Raw genomic sequence first — 18,098 nt, forward strand, 5'->3', positions numbered from 1 at the left:
CCAATAAACATTTATTGATTTCTTTTTTAAAAAATGTATCCAATAAACATTTATTGAACATCATCCACCTGACAGACATAGTTTTAATGCTTAGATTATAGTTGTGAATAAGAAATGTCCTTTGAATCTATGGTCTAATAATGAAGATAGATATATATAAATAGATTAAGGTCGTTTTATTCTTTGAAATAAGTATGCACATTGTGAGTGAGGAACCAAAGGATGAATGTCAGGACTTCTTAATTTTGAGGACAGGAGGAAGAGTTTTTATGTAAGGCATTGCCTTCAAAGAGGAACAGGTCTTATCTGGAGAAACAGAGTCAGATGGGAAATAGCATTCTTTGAAGATGAAGATAGGTGAAGACATAATTAGAGTGGCAAAGCCATTTGGCTGATTTACAGAAATGTAAGAAGTCAGAAATGTCTGCTGTTCGGAATAGATACTATAGTAAAATTGGACAGATAAAAAGGAGCCAGCTCTTAAGGGTCTGTACATCCTATTATTAAGGTTTGAATTTAGTTCAAAAATAACATGGGACCACTAACCATTTCAAGGATGTAAACTATGACTCTGTATGTATTAAAATCACTTACTGAGATAGCAACATGTACATTTCATGGGGGGACCACACAGTAAAAAGGAGGTAAGTTAAAACCAATAACCAATAGCCAACGTTTGATACTAAAGGATGTCTTCTTGACCCTTGAAGTCTAAACTTGATTTCAGTGTATATCTATAGATACAGATGTGTATATAAATACATAACTATAGCAAACATATGTAATATTGAATGACTACAAATTATGAAATGTAATCAGAAAACAACCAGCTATAATCATAAACCAGCCTTTTCCCCTTAAGTGTATCACACTTTATATTTTTTTCACAGTAACGAGCTCTTATCCTGCCCCTGAATATAATTCAGTCAGGTACAATTCTCTGTCTCTATTTAGGTATTTAAAAAACCTATGGTGACTTTAACACACAAAACATAGTTTTAATTCACTAATTAAAGTGTTTCAGCTCATGAATATGTCGAGACTCTGGGTTTGATTTTTTTTTAAGTTGAATCGCTTCTACTCCAGCCATCTTACTGTGGTTTCTGATCCTTTCAATGTTTTAATAGTAGGAATAGAGGAGAGATGAGAGAAACAGAAATATATTGCTTAGCTGAATCTGTGGACGTGACATAATTCCTGTGCGCTCTGGACTTGGATGTCCAAAGCAGACTCTCTCGTGTTTGTTCCTGGAATGTTGGGAAATACCCCTTCCACTCCATCTGCAGAGAGCTCTCTTCTGCATCCTCTAGGCTGCTAGCAATTGGCCTTTCTCTGTCAAGGTCATCTCATCCCTACGACCTGTGTGGGAAGTTTAAGACCACTTAATTGCATATTCTTCTCCTGTATGGCTCAAAAGTGGTCCCAGGGAAGTGCTTATTAATCCATTGTTCCTATGGAACCTGGAGGTGCCATTAACATCCTCAAATCAGACCTCTCCTTTGCTGCAACAGACCGTGTAAGCCAGTTTCTTACTTGTAGGCTTCTTAGGCTTAGCTCAGATATTAATCCACTACAGTCTATAATTCAAAGAGATACAGATTATGCTCCCTCAGTGGTCTTCTTAAAAACTCCTTGGAGTTTGTATGTATATTTGGAGAAGGAGGACATTCACGAAATACCGTTCTTCAAAAGAAATCTTCAAAACTCCTCCTTCAAGAAAACCCCAAAAAACAAACAAACAAACAAACAAAAAAAACTATCTGTAGTTGTAAGAGTCATATAGCTGGATCAAAGCCACCTATTTTTGAAAACTTTCATAACAACTCAGAACCTCAGTTCACTATATATGGTCTAGCTGAGTTAAGTATTAAGTACTATGTGCACAGTGCTAAGTCTTGTCCTGCTTAATTATTTAAACTCAGTGAGAAAAGAAACCAAAGCCCAGAGAGGTTAAAGCATATGCTAAAGGTCACATTCTTGACAAATAGTGGACCTAATATTCAAAACCAAGGAGTCCATATCAGAAAAATGTCTCTTCATATCATAACCTTCATTGTATTATATTTGCTTAAATGCCCATCTTCTCTATCAGATTGCATTTTTTTCTGTTCACAATTACCACAGTAATGCTCCTCCATTTCTTAACACTGATTTGCTTAATGTTTTTTTAAATGCAATGCAAGATGTCGTATTGCTTCACATGCTATGTGGGTGTGCAGGTGTGTGTGTGTGTCATTTTTTATTTAATAACAAAGAAAAAAGAAGAAGCACAGCCAACTTTGGAAGAAAAATGATTTCAAAACATAAAATAGTATTGCTATAATATCTCATTAAAAAATAAGGAGGACCAGGCACCGTGGCTCACATCTATAATCCTAGCACTTTGGGAGGCCAAGGAGGGTAGATCACTTGAGGTCAGGAGTTCGAGATCAGCCTGACCAACATGGAGAAACCACATTTCTACTAAAAATAAAAAATTAGCTGGGCGTGGTGGCACATGTCTGTAATCCCAGCTATTTGAGAGGCTGAGGCAGAAAAATTGCTTGAGCCGGGGAGGCAGAGGTTGTGATGAGCCAAGATCGTGCCATTGCACTCCAGCCTGGGCAACGAGAGCAAAACTCCATCTCAATAAACAAATAAGGAGAACCATCCATTTTTTTTTTGTCTATAAAAAAGAGAAATTAAATTTTATCCTGAATTTTAAATTCATTTGACAGCCACTGCATGAAACATGCTATTTTATTTATTGGAGAGACAACGCAACTGACAATGCCCACTGTCTGATCATCCTTAGAAAGCTCTCTTTCACATGCCAAGAAACAGCCATCTTTCTGTAGAGTCCTTCTGTGCAGATTTTTATCTTAAAATCAGATAACTGATATTTTTTCCACATTTGCTTTATTCTGAAGAAGGTTGGGCAAACTACCACCCATGGGCTAAATCTGGCCCATTGCCTGTTTTTTAAATAAAGTTTTATTGTAACACAGCTATGTCTATTCATTTATGTTTTGTGTATAGTTTTTTTCTTGCTAAAATGGCAGAATTCATGAGTTGTCAAAGGGCTTATATAGGCCAATGGTGTGAAGTATTTCTGATATGGCCCTATACAGCAAAAGGTTACTTACCCTTCTTCTAGACAGCTTAGATTGATGTAAAATCCTCTTCAAAATACCATTGCATAGTATGTCGCCCACCTTCAATTTACTTTTTTAACATTTATCCATTTTTTATCTTGCCTTTTTAACCTTGTTTCATTTTTATTGTCTTTTCCATATATTTTTAGCAATTTTAATTTATTTTAGTATATTGCATGCATCTTCAAAGCTACCCTAAATTCTTTTTGAAATACAATAGCATAATAATAAAATTAAAATATTCCATGGTATTATATACATTTTACAAGTTTTCTCAAAGTGTATTTTGTTTAAAATATAGTTGAATATAAAGAAATCAAATAAACAACAAAACTTATATTTTAAAAACTATCTTCTTTTGTACTGACTTATTTCATTATTTTGTTTTGAGACACCACCACATATTTGTTTTCTAACTTCATAAGCTTTAGAAGCACCAGTTAATGTTTTTAACCAAAAAAAAAAAAAAGCCTACAAACAAAAATAATAATTCAATTTTCAACTTTATTCTTTATTTACTGAGAGGAAGAAAGCCAGTCCATTTGTTACAGGGTAAAGTTGAATAAGACCTTAAATCATTTATCTATTTAAAGTATTAAGTACTATTTTTTTAAATTAAAAAATATTTATTTATATTTGTTGATTGATTTTTGTAGTAAAGTTGAATGAAAATTAATGATGTCCTGTCTCTGTATAATAAAAATAATTTGCATATACACTTTTCATTTCATGAAATTTTATTTACCTAGAATATATGCTTCTGTCATAGAAATAACCACTGGGTGCTACAAAGTGCGTATATAACTTTTTATCAGTGGAAGCCAATTTGCATAAAATTGTATTAGCCTTCTAATTGAACATTCCCATCTTATCTAATACACTGTTTGCTTAGCAAATCTTATAGAGCCTCTTTTTTGCTTTAACTTTTCTTATCAAAAACTTTCATGGTATTTCTAAAGTTTTATTTCACTTTATATAATTTAAAATCCACCACAGGTAATATATATATAAAGGTCACACTACAAAAATCTCTGTTTGACTCCTAACCAATTCTATCCCATGCTGAAGTTCCTATACTCAGTGTTTCTAATTCAATGCTAAGAGGACTTATACATTTTCAAAGACCTTTTGATAATGAATAGATGGCAAGTATTGGGAAAGAAAAGATAAATCCCAGGATTATATTCCAAGTACTTCTCTTCAGCTTGTCATGCTAAAGTTAGGAGATTAAAGTGAAAAAAACCACATACTAAATTTTCCAGTAAAAAAATGAGGTAGGTTCTGGTTATAAAGAAAGTCTCTTTACATAGACTTTATTATGTTGCTGGTCAAATCATACCCCTTAGATATACGGTGATATACAGAGGCAGCTTTGTTATTCCTTTTTTCTGTTTCTGACAAAGTTAAAAAAGATTCTTTTGTATTTTGCTTTCTGGTTGAAAAACAAAGATTTACTACCATGTTTAATACCCCTGGGCTGATTTTGGAAATTTCGGGTTAAATACAGTCTAAAATGGCATCTGTAGTCTGAGGACTCAGCACAGCTATGCCCAATCCAAAGAAAGCTAAAACAACATCAATAGCAGCAACAACAAAGGCACTAACTTCCTGGTGAGCTTAATGATGTTTCATTGTAAATACACCGCCAATAGCTTTAGGAAAAGTCCTGTCCTGTCCTGGAGCTGCAAGATTTGATGGCTCTGCCATAAGGGATTAGAAGGGGTGGATATTTTTCGTCGTTTTGCAAGCACCACAGATCCTTTGTGTTTTTTCATTTGTATTCATTTTATTGTGCAATTAAACTACACTAAGACCATAAAGGTTTTCTGAAAATTATTTAAACTTTTTTCAACTTAAGAGGTGGTTATTTATCCACACAATAAATATACCAACCTGTGATTACAAAATTGGATCAAAGGATGCCAGAATAACACCAGAGAAGCAATTTTAGATAACTGTGTTTAGATTTGTCAGAAAAATCTAACACTAAGCTGAATTATTTTTCTGAAACCCATACCTAAAATGTTCCTTAGAGTTCTTGTTCAAAATCATTGTGATGTGTAAGGTTCTTTGTCCTTCAAAATTTTCCTTATGTTAGATTTCACTGTGGCATCACTGAATAGAAAAAAAAAATAGATTGGGTGGTTTGATTTTAGGGAAAAAGTCCTTAAATGAATCTTTGGTCTTCTTGCTTTTGCTACCTCATTAATCCTAAATGGTGTTAGTCAGTTGAGTCTAATAGCTGCGAGTGTTACTACCTTGGTCAGCTCCAAATTATAGTATTGATTAATGGATTGTCTTCTTCCAGTTGTGAATTATATTAGTGCTGGCCCAGGCGGCTTGGCCTGAAGCCAAAGCCTAAGTTTCAATGGAAGGCAACGAGCAGTTTCACTGTTTCTCTACTGTGGTTAAGTGGATGCTCAGAAAAGAGAAAGCTTTGAAAAGATGATTTGACTAAAAGGATTGCACTAAATATAATGAATATGTGCTTATTGATCAATCCAAACTAGAGAAACAAGTAGGAAGAGAGTAAGTCAACAATTCATCGTTTCTTTACCCCAGACTTCCAAAACAGTCTTAAAACAATTGACTGGAGAGTAAGAGTAGGAGGGAAGAAAGATGGTCCAGAATGATAATGAACCAGCCTCAGGATCTGTGTAATTAAGTCCAGATGCGAGTGTGGTGACTGTGGTGCTTTCAAACGAAGGGAAATTTAATGTGGGTTACGGGCTCTTCTACATCATAGGCCCAGCTGTCCAGGAAAGCTTAAGAAACACCTGCCGCACTGCGGTACCACCAGTGCAGCAATACCATGTTCTCAGAATGATATAAACATTACAAATTGAAAGTCAAAACAAGAGGGGCTGGTTTCTTGTTAACTCTCTGCTTTAAGGAAGAACATAAAAGGGTTGAGTGTGCTTATCATTGATTCTTGTGGAATGAGAAAAGCTAAATGGGGCATTGAGAGGTTAATAACTTTCACAGATCCATAACTCTGAGTTTGTTTGTTGCCAGATCAATTCCTTTTCCCTGTAAAATGTGAAGAGAAAACTGGTATGGGATGGAGTATCTCTGATTATAAGATTATATTACATATATAAATATAATAAGATTATATTTGTAATCATTATTGGTCTTTCTTTTCCATATGGACAAAATTATACTTGGTTTCACAGGGATACAGAAAAAAAGAGCTTTTCTTCTTCAAGTAAAGAATAAAAACATGAAAAAATGAGGGAAGTGATTCAAGGGGATCTTAAATTTGAAAGCATTGACATCAAATATCTAGACGATTGTCATAAATGGAAAGTTTTGGGGAACAATTGTGAATATGTGGAAAGCAGTCACAAGGTCAAATACATTGATAGGAATTAGAATTCTGTGGGAGTATTTTCTATAAGAGAAGAGAAACTCCATGTAGACATATTGATGAGGAAAAGAACTACTCTTAACAGAAGCAGTGATGTAAGAGCCTCTTGGCATGGATTCTGCAATGAAAGTTCATAGAATAAATCTCCACAAAATATAAAGGTATATTAATTCTTCATAACTGTCTCAATGATCTGCAGCAAAAAGAAAGCTAAAAATTGGAAAGACATAATCATCATTTAACAAATATTATTATAAACTAGGCTGTTTATGATAGATGCTAAGGATATTATAGACGGATGACCAAAACAAGAAGCATGTCTTCAGGGTAATCTGTTGAGTAGTTAGTAATTCAGGTAACTCACAGCATAAATGGTATACAAATCCAGTGTACCAGTGATTTGAATAAATTGCTGCATATTTTAGTAAACTAAGTATTCTCTAAGTGAGCTAATTATAATCTTAGCTTTTTTTGGAAAGGATACAAATATAATTCATCCTAGTAAATTCCTCTCCACTCAGCACAGAGATCCTAACACAAAATGAGTGCTGACTGAATATTTGTTGAAAAAGAGACCGTATAAGAATATAGCCTTTGAATCAATTTCCTTCCAATGTGCTTTTCCTAAAGAAACATAGTAATAAAGTCAACAATGAGATAATAGTAAAGTAAAATGTTTGGGATCCCAGCATGTATAAATATAGCTATTTTTATCTGTTCTTCATCTCCTCTCCTTACCTGAATAAATCTGATTAACCCTTTACACACTTTATTTTCTGGAGAAGTGATCCCTTGGCCATTTGGAATGGATTAAGAGCCCTTATCTGAAGCTCTGTATTTCCCACAGTTTGGAAATATTTGCACTCTCCTATAATTGTTTATTTCATTGGCTTATTCATGATAGATGTGCTGTGTCTTTTTACTCTTCTATATGTTCCCTAGGCACTGGCAAAAGGTTTGGCATATAGATAGCACTTGGTTCTTCTAGCCTGTGTCATCCTTGACCGCTCTCCTCTATACCTCCCAGCTGGGTGATTTGCAAATCCAGGTAGCTCTACCTTCAAAGCAATGTCTATCTAGAATTTAATCATTTCTCCCACTCCCAAAGCCATCACCTGATCCACTGCTTCCCTGCATTATTCCAGTATCCTACACCTGCCACTGATTTGCCCCATTTATTTAGTTCTAACTCAGAAGCCTAAGTGATTCTCTTAAAATTAATACAGATTTGATCATGTCCAAAATATTCAGTGAAAGACCATCTTCTGTTCAAAATATTCAGTGAGAGATCATCTCACAAAGAACTAAAGCCAAAATTCTTACCAGAAGCTAACATGGGCTTCGCTTATTTCTCAGTCAGCATCTCTTCCTGACTCACCTCAGAATTTCACTCTGGACACGTGGGTCTTCTTTCTGCTCCTCGCTTTAGGTAAGCTTTCTCCTTAGGGCCTTTGCACCTGCTCTTTTCTTACCTAGAATGTTTTTCCCCTAATATCTACATGACTCACTCCTTTACTTTCTTCAGAGTTTTACTCAAAAGTCACCTACTCAATTGAAAATTTCAATATTCTCCTTACCCAATGCTTTAATTTTATTTCCCTGCTTAATTTTTTCCTAATAGTGCTGATTTCAAGTCTGGTATTCAGCAGGTAAAATAAACTTCCATTCTGTGTAGGTGGGTGTCTGTTCTGATGCGTTGGTATCCATTTGTGCTGGTTGTTAAGTACAGTCATGGGTCGCTTAACACCGGGGATACATTCTGGTAAATGGGTTGTTTTACGCAATTACATCATTGTGCAGACATCATAGAGTGTCCTCACAAAAACTTAGTAAAATCATAGCCTACCAGTGTACCTATATGGCATAGCCTTCTGCACACCTAGGCAATATGATATAGCCTATTACTCCTAGGCCACAAACCTGTATAGCATGCTGCCGTGTTGAGTACTGTACACCATTGTAATACAATGGGTGTGTGTATGTAAACATAGAAAAGGTACAGTAAAAATATGCTATTATGCTCTTACAGGAGCACTGTTGTATACACAGTCCATGGTTGGCCTAAACCTTGTTAGACAAAGCATGACTCTATTTTAAATCTCACGTCTGCTCATCTCTATCTAATACACCCTACACTTTGCGTGTTTCTCTTTACCATTGGCCTCCCCCACTCCAACGTGTTCTTGTTCAACACTGTATCCCAATATCTGCAGTGTCTGGCCCACTTTTCTCTACCTGCATGCTCTTATGTTAGCCCATGCACAATTTCACCTTAAAAAGTGTTACAAATGCCTCGGAGAATGAGAGATTCTACAGACATATATTTTCTAGGTAATTAAACCTCTGTTATGAGGGAGTTTAGAATCTTTTAAAAAATACTATGGTATTGCATGCAAAAATAGTTTGAACTATAAAACAGAAATATTCCATATACCATACAGCGCCCCCCCCAAATAAAACACTACCAACAGGAGAAAGATAGCTGTAATAGTTATACGGAATACTTATTTGCTTTCTTCTTGTCTCCATGTAACGGATTATGAACTCCTTGAGTTCAGGTATCTTTTTTTTTTCATCTTTGTATCTCCATCATCTCAAATAGTGACTGATTAATAAATATTCAATAAAAAGATGAAGAAAAACGGGACTTTAACATATCCACAGTTACCCATTTAAGAGATACAAATCATCACAACTATGATTTCCTTTACTATGCTTGCATACTTTTATTTTAAACAAGATAAATTATTTATACATATTCTTATTGGCTCAAATATAACCTTCTAGGTTATGTTTTCTGAATGTGTGTATTTATCTGCCTTAACAGTTTTCAGGAGCATAATCCTTGTGATTGAGGAGAAGATATTATATATTCATAAATCCTATCTTAGCACTACTATGGTTTTAAATTGTGTAATATAATGTTCTCTCTCTTGGATAAATCGTAAACAACTGTTTCCAACAAAGGATATTTCGTAATCTCATTCAATAACTATAGATGATTTCTAATATTTCAAAATGTGATTTAAAAATATGATTCTGCCTAGAAAAATCTAGGATCAGATTTAGAAATAATTTTTATAAGTTTGGAACCATTTAACATGCTAATGATTTTTTCTAAGACCATGAGATTTACTTTGGACTGAATGTTTATGTCTCACCCCAAATTAATAACTTGAAACCTGATCACCAATGTGATGGAATTATAAAGGGGTGCCATTGAAAGGCAATGAGGTCATGGGATGAATCCCTCAGGAATGGCATTAGTATCCTTATAAAGAGTCCCCAGAAAACTGATTCATGCTTTCCACTATACAAGGACACAGCCAGAAGATCCCATCTATGAATGAGGAAATGAGCCCTCACCAGACACCAAATGTGCCAGCACTTTTGTCTTAGACTTTTCAGCCTCCAGAACTATAACAGTAAATTGTTATTTACATGCCACCCAGTCTAAGGTATTTTCTTGTAGCAGCCAAAATGGACTAAGACAAGATTTTTGTAAAATGTTGTCTTTAAGACAACCCTGTTCATCACAAGAACAATTAACTGCTAAAATGTTGTTAATAAATTATATAAGATCATACAAGGCATGTTTGTCAAATGTACAAAATATTGTTTAAACAATTCTTATAAACTTAGAACTCAAAAATATTCTTACTATTTTGTTTTGAGGAGGAATTTTCTTCATGTGACCCTATTGTATTATTCCATATTTCTACTGGCCCAAGTACCTCTCCTCATGTTCAGCACAGCTCATGCTATGTACCCCCATCCTCACACCATTGAGTATTTGGAAAGCTGGTCAATGACTAGCAAAAACTCATATTATAAATGCAGAGCCATATACAATGGATATAACTTAAGGCCCCAAATTTGTAGCCCTGAGAAAAGAAATAGCACAAAGTCTTTTATATATCATTCTTGAGCTCAACTTCTAGGTAATCTTCAGCTGAGACTGCAAGTCCTTCCCTCAGAATAACAAATGTGCAGCTAGCAAGCACCAAAATTTTATAATTTCAGCAACCTAACATTACTACTCTGATATTTCATCCTTTGTCTTTCTACAACTTATAAGCAGAAAAACAGTTGAAGAGCATGAGGCAGATAAATTTAAGGTCTTCATATTTAAGAAGGTTGCCAGCTTGGCAGTCTAACTCTTCTGGTTCTATACCCTGCCACCTATAATTGAATGTAATTAAAATTATTCAGCTTATTTATTCGGTCATTTATTTCTAGAAAGGGGCATCCAACTTTTCATGAACATAATCATTGATGATTTAACCATTAAGGTCACTCTCAGGAGGAGTAAGAAGTCAGCCTCTATCTATACCTCTATGCAGGCTTAAAAACCATTCAGTTTCTCCTAATCTTCTTTACATAGGGGCTTTTCTTCCTTTTTGTCCATTTATTAGGTAATTTCCAACTGGATTACTAAACTATGATGAGAGACATTTAAAAATAGACCCATGTGAATTGCTATGATTTGAATGTCTCCATTAAAACATATGTTGAAACCTAATTGCTAATGCAATGGTGTTGGGAGGTGGGGCCTTTAAGAGGTGAGTAAGCCATGAGGCCTCTGCCCTCATGAATGAACTTACGCTGTTATAGTAGAAGTGCGTTAATTATCATGGGCATGGGTTTCTGATGAAAGAATATGTTCTGTCCCCATTTCCTCTTCCTGTCTCCTAAAATCATTTCCACCTTCCACCCTTCTGCCATGGCATGAGGCACTTGCCAGATGCTAGTGCCATGATCTTAGATTTCCCAGTCTCAAGAACCATGAATCAAATAAACTTCTGTTCTTTATAAATTACCCAGGCTGTGGTATTCTGTTATAACAGCACAAAACAGATGAAGACATCAATAGAATTCAATTCTGGATGGTTAGATGGTTAAAATATGTCCTATGAGTATCTATCTATCTTAGTAGGTTTTTTTTTGTCTTTATATCCCAAAGCTCACCTATGTTGTTTCATTTTCATACTGCTATAAAAAAACTGCCCGAGATGGGGTAATTTATAAATAAAAGAGGTTTAATTGACTTACAGTTTAGCATGGCTGGGAAGGTCTCAGTAAACTTACAATCATGGTGGAAGGTGAAGGGGAAGCAACGTTCTTTCTTCACAACGCAGCAGGAAGGGGAAACAGCCACTTATAACACCATCAGATCTCATGAGAACTCACTCTCAAAAGAGAACAGCACGGGGAAACTGCCCCCACAATTCAGTTACCTCCATGTGGTCTCTCCCTTGGCATGTGGAGGTTCTGGGGATTACAATTCAAGAAGGGACTTGGGTGGGGACACAAAGCCTGACCATATCACTGCCCTAATTGTTTTTTAGCTTCTATTTTTAGAAGTGAACTGATGAGTACTGACCAAAACTACTGTGAAACATTTATACTTTATATTCATTAATATATTACATAATTAGAAAATATATTAAAAACATCTGTATAGCATAATCATCTTAAATTTTTTTGTCATTATGAACTCAAATTAAACTTACTTTAAAAATAATTATGTCTAATGCTTGAGCAATTTAAGCAATCCAAACTGAATGATCTTTCAAAAGTAATTATGGTGAGCAAAAAAATAATTATGGTAAACAAATGGTTGATGCTTAATCCTATTAATCTTGACTTGAAAATGACAGATACAACCAAATGAATTTAAAAAACAGCTTAAGAGGCCCCTATTTATAGCAGTCCATACAAAAATGGCTTTGTACTTTAGTTGTGTTATAAGGGCATCTTAAAACATAAAAGACAGAGTTAATTTTAAAAGCTAAAAGTATCGTGGCCTGATGAGATCCACATACTTATGGTGGTATCCAGACACTATTGGCTACATGGTGCTCAACTGTAGGCATCAATTTGAAATGTGAAATATTTTACTGATGTGCTAGGAAAGAGATAATCAGATGATGAAATATCTAAAACCCCTCTTATAATAGGAATGGTGAAGGAACTACCGATATTTTGCATAGAAAATAGAAGACTAAGGAGAAAAAAGGCAGGTAGCTTTTGTATCAGTGTAAGAAAGACCTTTCTTCTAATTAGAGACACTCAATAATGAAAGTGAGGTTTATGTTTAGTTTTAATCAGAGTCTGGCTGACTGTGTGTTACAGGGAAGTAACCTACAAAGAGATTGAACTGTGACCTCCCTTAGTCTACCTGCCTTAATTTGCCTGCCTGCCTTTTTCTCTCTTTCCCCTCCCTCTCTGGTCTTCCTTTCTCCTTCCCTTTCCCTTCCCTTTCCTTTCCCTTTCTCTTTCTCTTTCTCTTTCCTTCCTTTCCTTCTTTTTCTTTCTCTCTCTTTTTCCCTCCCTTCCTCCTTCCTTCTTTCCTTCTGTCAAAGGGTAATGTGGTTTTAAACACAGAATAAAAATTATTTGAATCACGGGTATACTACCAAATATCTTTTATTATCTTAGGCAGGTCATTTGCCTTCTCTGGGTGTAAATTTGTCATGTACAAATCAGGGCCTGGGGTCTTGAGAGACTATTTTAGTTCTAATATTCTCTGACCATATAAATGTAGACATATTGGCAAACTTTAAGTCTACTCCCTATGAAGAATCATTATAATGATGGGCTTTTAGAGCAGAAAAGCATTTAGTCAACCTCCACACAAGTCATTAGATTACACGTATTATTGTTTCTACATTGAATTGCTAGTAAATAATTTCAATAAGTCCTTCTTTTAAATGCTGTATATATAGTGTAAAAGTTGTCTACTACCCTTGAATGAACAAATGTGACTCTCTCAAGCAGAAGTGCTCTGGGAACACCCTGCTGAGCTTTCTTCTTCTGGTCATATGGTGTGCATACACAATTAACCTTCCCTTAATTAGATTAACTTGTTCTTTACCTGGGATTGTCAAATTAATACTGTAATCAAAGATCTCTATTAGAGACCCGAATATGTTCCTGCTATGTGTAATGCTAATTACTTCTTTACTAAAAGTCACTAAAAACAGGCTCACTTAATGGTATGCCTTAGTTGGAAGATCTGGTTTGTGTCTCAAAACTAGTACTACTCAGAACTTTACAAACAATTCTTAAAATCACCTAAAGAAACCTTAGTATTTCTGATTTTCTTAATTGATGAAATTCAAGATTTAATACAATTCCAGACTACTCCTACTTACATGAAAACATTTATAAGCATTGGCACTGGTTCTTATATTAAAACATGATACTGCATAGCATTTAATCACATGTTATTTATAAAAAATTAAATTGCTCTTGCCAAAATAAGCAAAGCATTTCGTTATACAACCCACAGCATTATTAGGTTCACCCCACATATTTCTAAATTCAGACATTTTAACAGTTTCTGGCTAGCATTAGCTTGATCCAATTATCAAAAGTGACACTGATGATTACATGACAAAGACACCTCACTTAACCAAATTGACTAAACTTGGTCAATGTCCCCAAGGCAAAATCCTATGAACCACTAGCTGTAGACTAGTATATTCAACATCAACAGTATTTTAAATACCCTCTAACTTTCTCAATCAGCCATTGATGAAGTATCCATGGTTTCAATGTTTAGACACTGTGAAAAATACAAAGATGAACAAAAACACATACACCCTCTTTTTAAAAAGTTTACAGTCAGACACTTAAGAAGGAACTGGCAGGATAACGGAAACCTGATTCTTTTGCCATCTAGTTAGATGGTTTTGATTCTCTCAATCAGAAACCATCTTGAAATAAAGTAATCAATTAGATCTCCGAAGTTTCACCTGGGTTTGAATTCTTATGGAACGTGGCAAAATATTTCATTTCTCTAGTTCTCAGGTCCCTCATCCTAACATGGAGATAAAGCACAGACCTCAAAGGTTTGCTCTGAAGGGTAAATGACATACATGTACAATGCGTTTTGTATATAATATGCATATCAAAAATAAATGTTAAAATAAGGGATAAAGGATACATTAAACAAGAAACCTCTTTTTTTTTGGCAAGAGTGAAAAGTTAAATATCTTGTGTTATAGTTAGATGCCTACATTCAGGACTGATGTATAACATGTATGTACTACAAATGGAAAGAAGAATTTCTTTCTTTCAGGCAATGCCCTAAAACAACAGCAGCTAGTAAGCTGGTGATCTTGAATAAGTGGAAGAAAAGACAATTTAGGAAATACTGATCAAATCTAATACCCAAAATAAAGTATACTGGGTTTTACCCAAGTTTTTGACAACATGTCTTATTACAATATTTTTGTAAACAATATGGAGAAGATGGAACTAAAAAGAGTCAGGTAGATTTATTAAGTGGGAAATACCATAAAAAAGACACTGGAATATGTAAATATTAATTTGAATAGCACTTTTGGACTTGGCTCAGAGTTCTGTTTTCAGTAGAGCAAAAATACCATGGAATTTGAAATTCAGAAAGGCTTAGGCTGGAGTTCTTGCTCTAACCCATTAGCTGTGAGAGCCCTTTGCCTCCTTGACCATCAGTTTCTTTTGTAACAGAATCATATGAAGATAACCTAGAAAGCCATTCCCTTTATGCTTGGCACATACTAAGGGCTGAATAAATGATATCAATAGTAACCATTGTTATTTTCACTTTAATTTTATTTTTGTAATAAGATGAAGGTGATTATGGTATCTTGTTTTCATTTTTAGACACTTTGAAAATACAGGTAGACAAAAAGACCTTTTCTCTAGGTAGGTAGTTACATTCTTTCTGTGTTCTATGATTCAAGCATCTATTCTGTTTTCATAAGGTGAACTGCTAAAATGTGTTCCCTGTTTTCATTTTTGAACATGCCTATGTGTGAGCAGATTCCTGATGTTCTAAATTTTAATAAAAATAACAATAACAACATCTACAGACAAATTTATATACCTCCTACTATGTCAAATACTATTCACCAAAGCAGCTTTCACATATGAACTCATTTAATCTTCACAACAGCCACCAGAAATTTGATTATTATGTCTATTTTACAAATGAGAAATATCAGGCACAAATTTGCATAGTTTGCTTTAGATCAGATGGCTAAAAAGTAACAGACAATCCAGGCAAATGCAAGTCTACAATCTATGAAATTTGCTCCTTATAATAGAACAGTTCTGTCTTGAAGAAACAATGTCATTAATGGAGGCACATTTGAAATATTTCTATTAGCACTAGATCAGACAGAAATAGAACTAAAAAGAAAATAGGAACTTCATTTGTATTATAAGTTCTACAGAAATAAGTACTTTGGACTCCCAAACAACTGTTTTTTAAATGAACATTGGAACATAATGTGCTTGGAAAATGGAAACTGATTCTATACAAATTGCTGAAACATAAAGCAAAATGAGTAGTATTGTAAGAGAGTCATAAACAAAGACACAGAGGAATTCAGAAGAAGACATCAATTTGACTCGGGGTATATAAGAAAGCGTTTTGGGGAAGGTGAGCTGAATCTTAATATATAAAATTGAACAATGATGAACCACCTTGAAAACAGGCTGAAGGCCTGAAATAAATTTATTACAGTCTTCATTATCTCTTATTTGTTTGTTGAATTACCATCTTATTTGACTTCAGTGGTACTGTGATTTCTGAAGGACATTTGTGTACCTTCTCCATACACAGATATTTCCATTTTCTTAGAGTCACAAAATACATCAACCGCAAAATAAGATTAACAGGGGATATGGATGGTGTTACTCTTTTCTTTAAACTGAGAATGTAAAAATTTAGCATATAAGAGATTTGGGCATGCTAAGGAAATTTTAAGCCTCATATACTTTACTTGGAAAGTTTATATTTAGAAACATTGATTTAAAAACATTTAAGTTTATCTTATAATTCATCACAGGTTTATTACTAGCCAATAGTCTCTGAATAACAAGTCAATAGATCAAATATGTCAGAGAAAGAACATGGGAACTGTTTATTTCAAAGAATTATCTTTTTAGGATTAGAAACATACTATTAAACTGCAATGGGTGAGAAAAATGTACTTGGCAGAGGATTTTAAACAAAAAGTATTATTATGATAGATGAAATGTTTATATTAGAGAAAGGATATGTAAGGAGACAAAGCTGTGTTAATAGCAAAAATTTTGTCACAAAATAGTGAGAACTGAATGCATTAAATCATAACCTGTTATTGTTTAACAAAGATTAGACTTTTAAAAATTTGCTAATCTATTCACTAATCTGTTTTCTTACTTTACTCCCTCATTAACAATAAATAGCTTTATAGCTTCCAGAAGAACCAAAATAAAGTATGTAGGCGAGACCACTGCCGAGGGCTAATCATTTCATAGCAGCAGCAGCTAAATTCAATCAACATTTGAATCTATAGGCATCTGCTCCTTCAATTCAGAATTTTAACCCATTGTTAGAGTTCCCCTACATTCAGGCCTAACATCATATATAATTCAGAACTGAAAAATAAATGTCTCATTGACAGGTTTCCTACTTGTGCTATTGTTATTAACATGTTATAATTTTATTTGTAAAGGAAACATCTACAGTAAAGAACAACCATTCTAACTAATATTTGTTGAATCCAACTATACATCTGTTACTGTATTAGGTATTGGGACCAAAAGAGGGGAAAGGGTTAAGAAGTGGTTGTGGACTCACCTTGTGTTAGCCACCTTAGGTGTTTTCAGACACAGTCCCTGGCCTCAAGAAGTTCAAAACCTAATTATAAAGATAGAAAGTAACAATTACTTTAAAAATATTTTAATCCCTACATTGTCTTTAAGATATAGGCTGTCACCCCATATTTCAGTAGGGACTGAGACAAAGAGGAGAAAAAGCAAGCTAGTTAATGAGAAACTGCTATGAATTTTATGAAATACAATGTTTAATTGAAGTAGTGAAATGCCAAAAACCAACATGGAAATCTCTATTCTTCACAGGCTATAAAGTAGTGAATATTGACTATTCTTTAAAATGTTGAATTGAGACTAACATATTCACCATAAAATGGCCAAATTGCCTTCTAAAAGCAGCAGTTTCATCAAGTCCACAAAACATCTTGGTCTGTTGTTTCCTACAATTACAGAATACATTTCGGAATATCTATCCTTTGGTCTTTAAATAATCACTGCCCCTAAGCTTTTAAGGGGAACACCTAAACCTTGGCGGCCGAGCTAAAGAAATTCCTTGCTTATCCTACTCCTTCGGGGACAAGTCAGCATGGAAAATTCCATCTTATAGGCATTACATTTATGTTAAAGAATTTCACAATTAATTTGACAAGATCCACACATCTGAAACATCATATTAAAAGGTACAATGTCTTAATTTCTCAACAGAATAATTTGTACAAGATTTGAAGTCTACCTTAATGACTCTTTTTTGCATTGTTTTCAGAATTGCTTTATTTTGTCTAGTACATTTTTTTTCTCAACTCTTTTTAGCATATTAAACTCTTACTCCTCCTTCAGTTCGCAGCAAGGTTGACATCTCATGGGGAAAGACTTTTTGACATCCTGCGCCTACTAAGTTTCAGTTAGATGAATATCCTAGGCTCCAGCAAACTCTGAGTCCTTCCCTATCACACATTGTCATGTCACCCTGTGTCAGAGAAAATGGCAAGCTGTTCACCAAA

General features: G+C 34.4%; 1 protein-coding gene across 45 annotated transcripts in view; it reads right to left on the reverse strand.

Moving 5' to 3' along the window:
- PTPRD (protein tyrosine phosphatase receptor type D) overlaps positions 1-18,098 on the reverse strand; it is a 2,344,803-nt gene that overhangs the window by 867,747 nt on the left and 1,458,958 nt on the right. For all 45 annotated transcript variants that reach the window (XM_037744085.1, XM_037744087.1, XM_017544042.2 and 42 more), the window contains exon 9: positions 17,123-17,182. The gene's annotated coding sequence lies outside the window, so the exon portion shown is untranslated. The remainder of the gene's footprint in view (positions 1-17,122; positions 17,183-18,098) is intronic.

The sequence above is a fragment of the Cebus imitator genome, unplaced genomic scaffold (genome assembly GCF_001604975.1).
Source record: "Cebus imitator isolate Cc_AM_T3 unplaced genomic scaffold, Cebus_imitator-1.0 Scaffold164, whole genome shotgun sequence".
Classification (NCBI taxonomy): Eukaryota; Metazoa; Chordata; class Mammalia; order Primates; family Cebidae; genus Cebus; species Cebus imitator.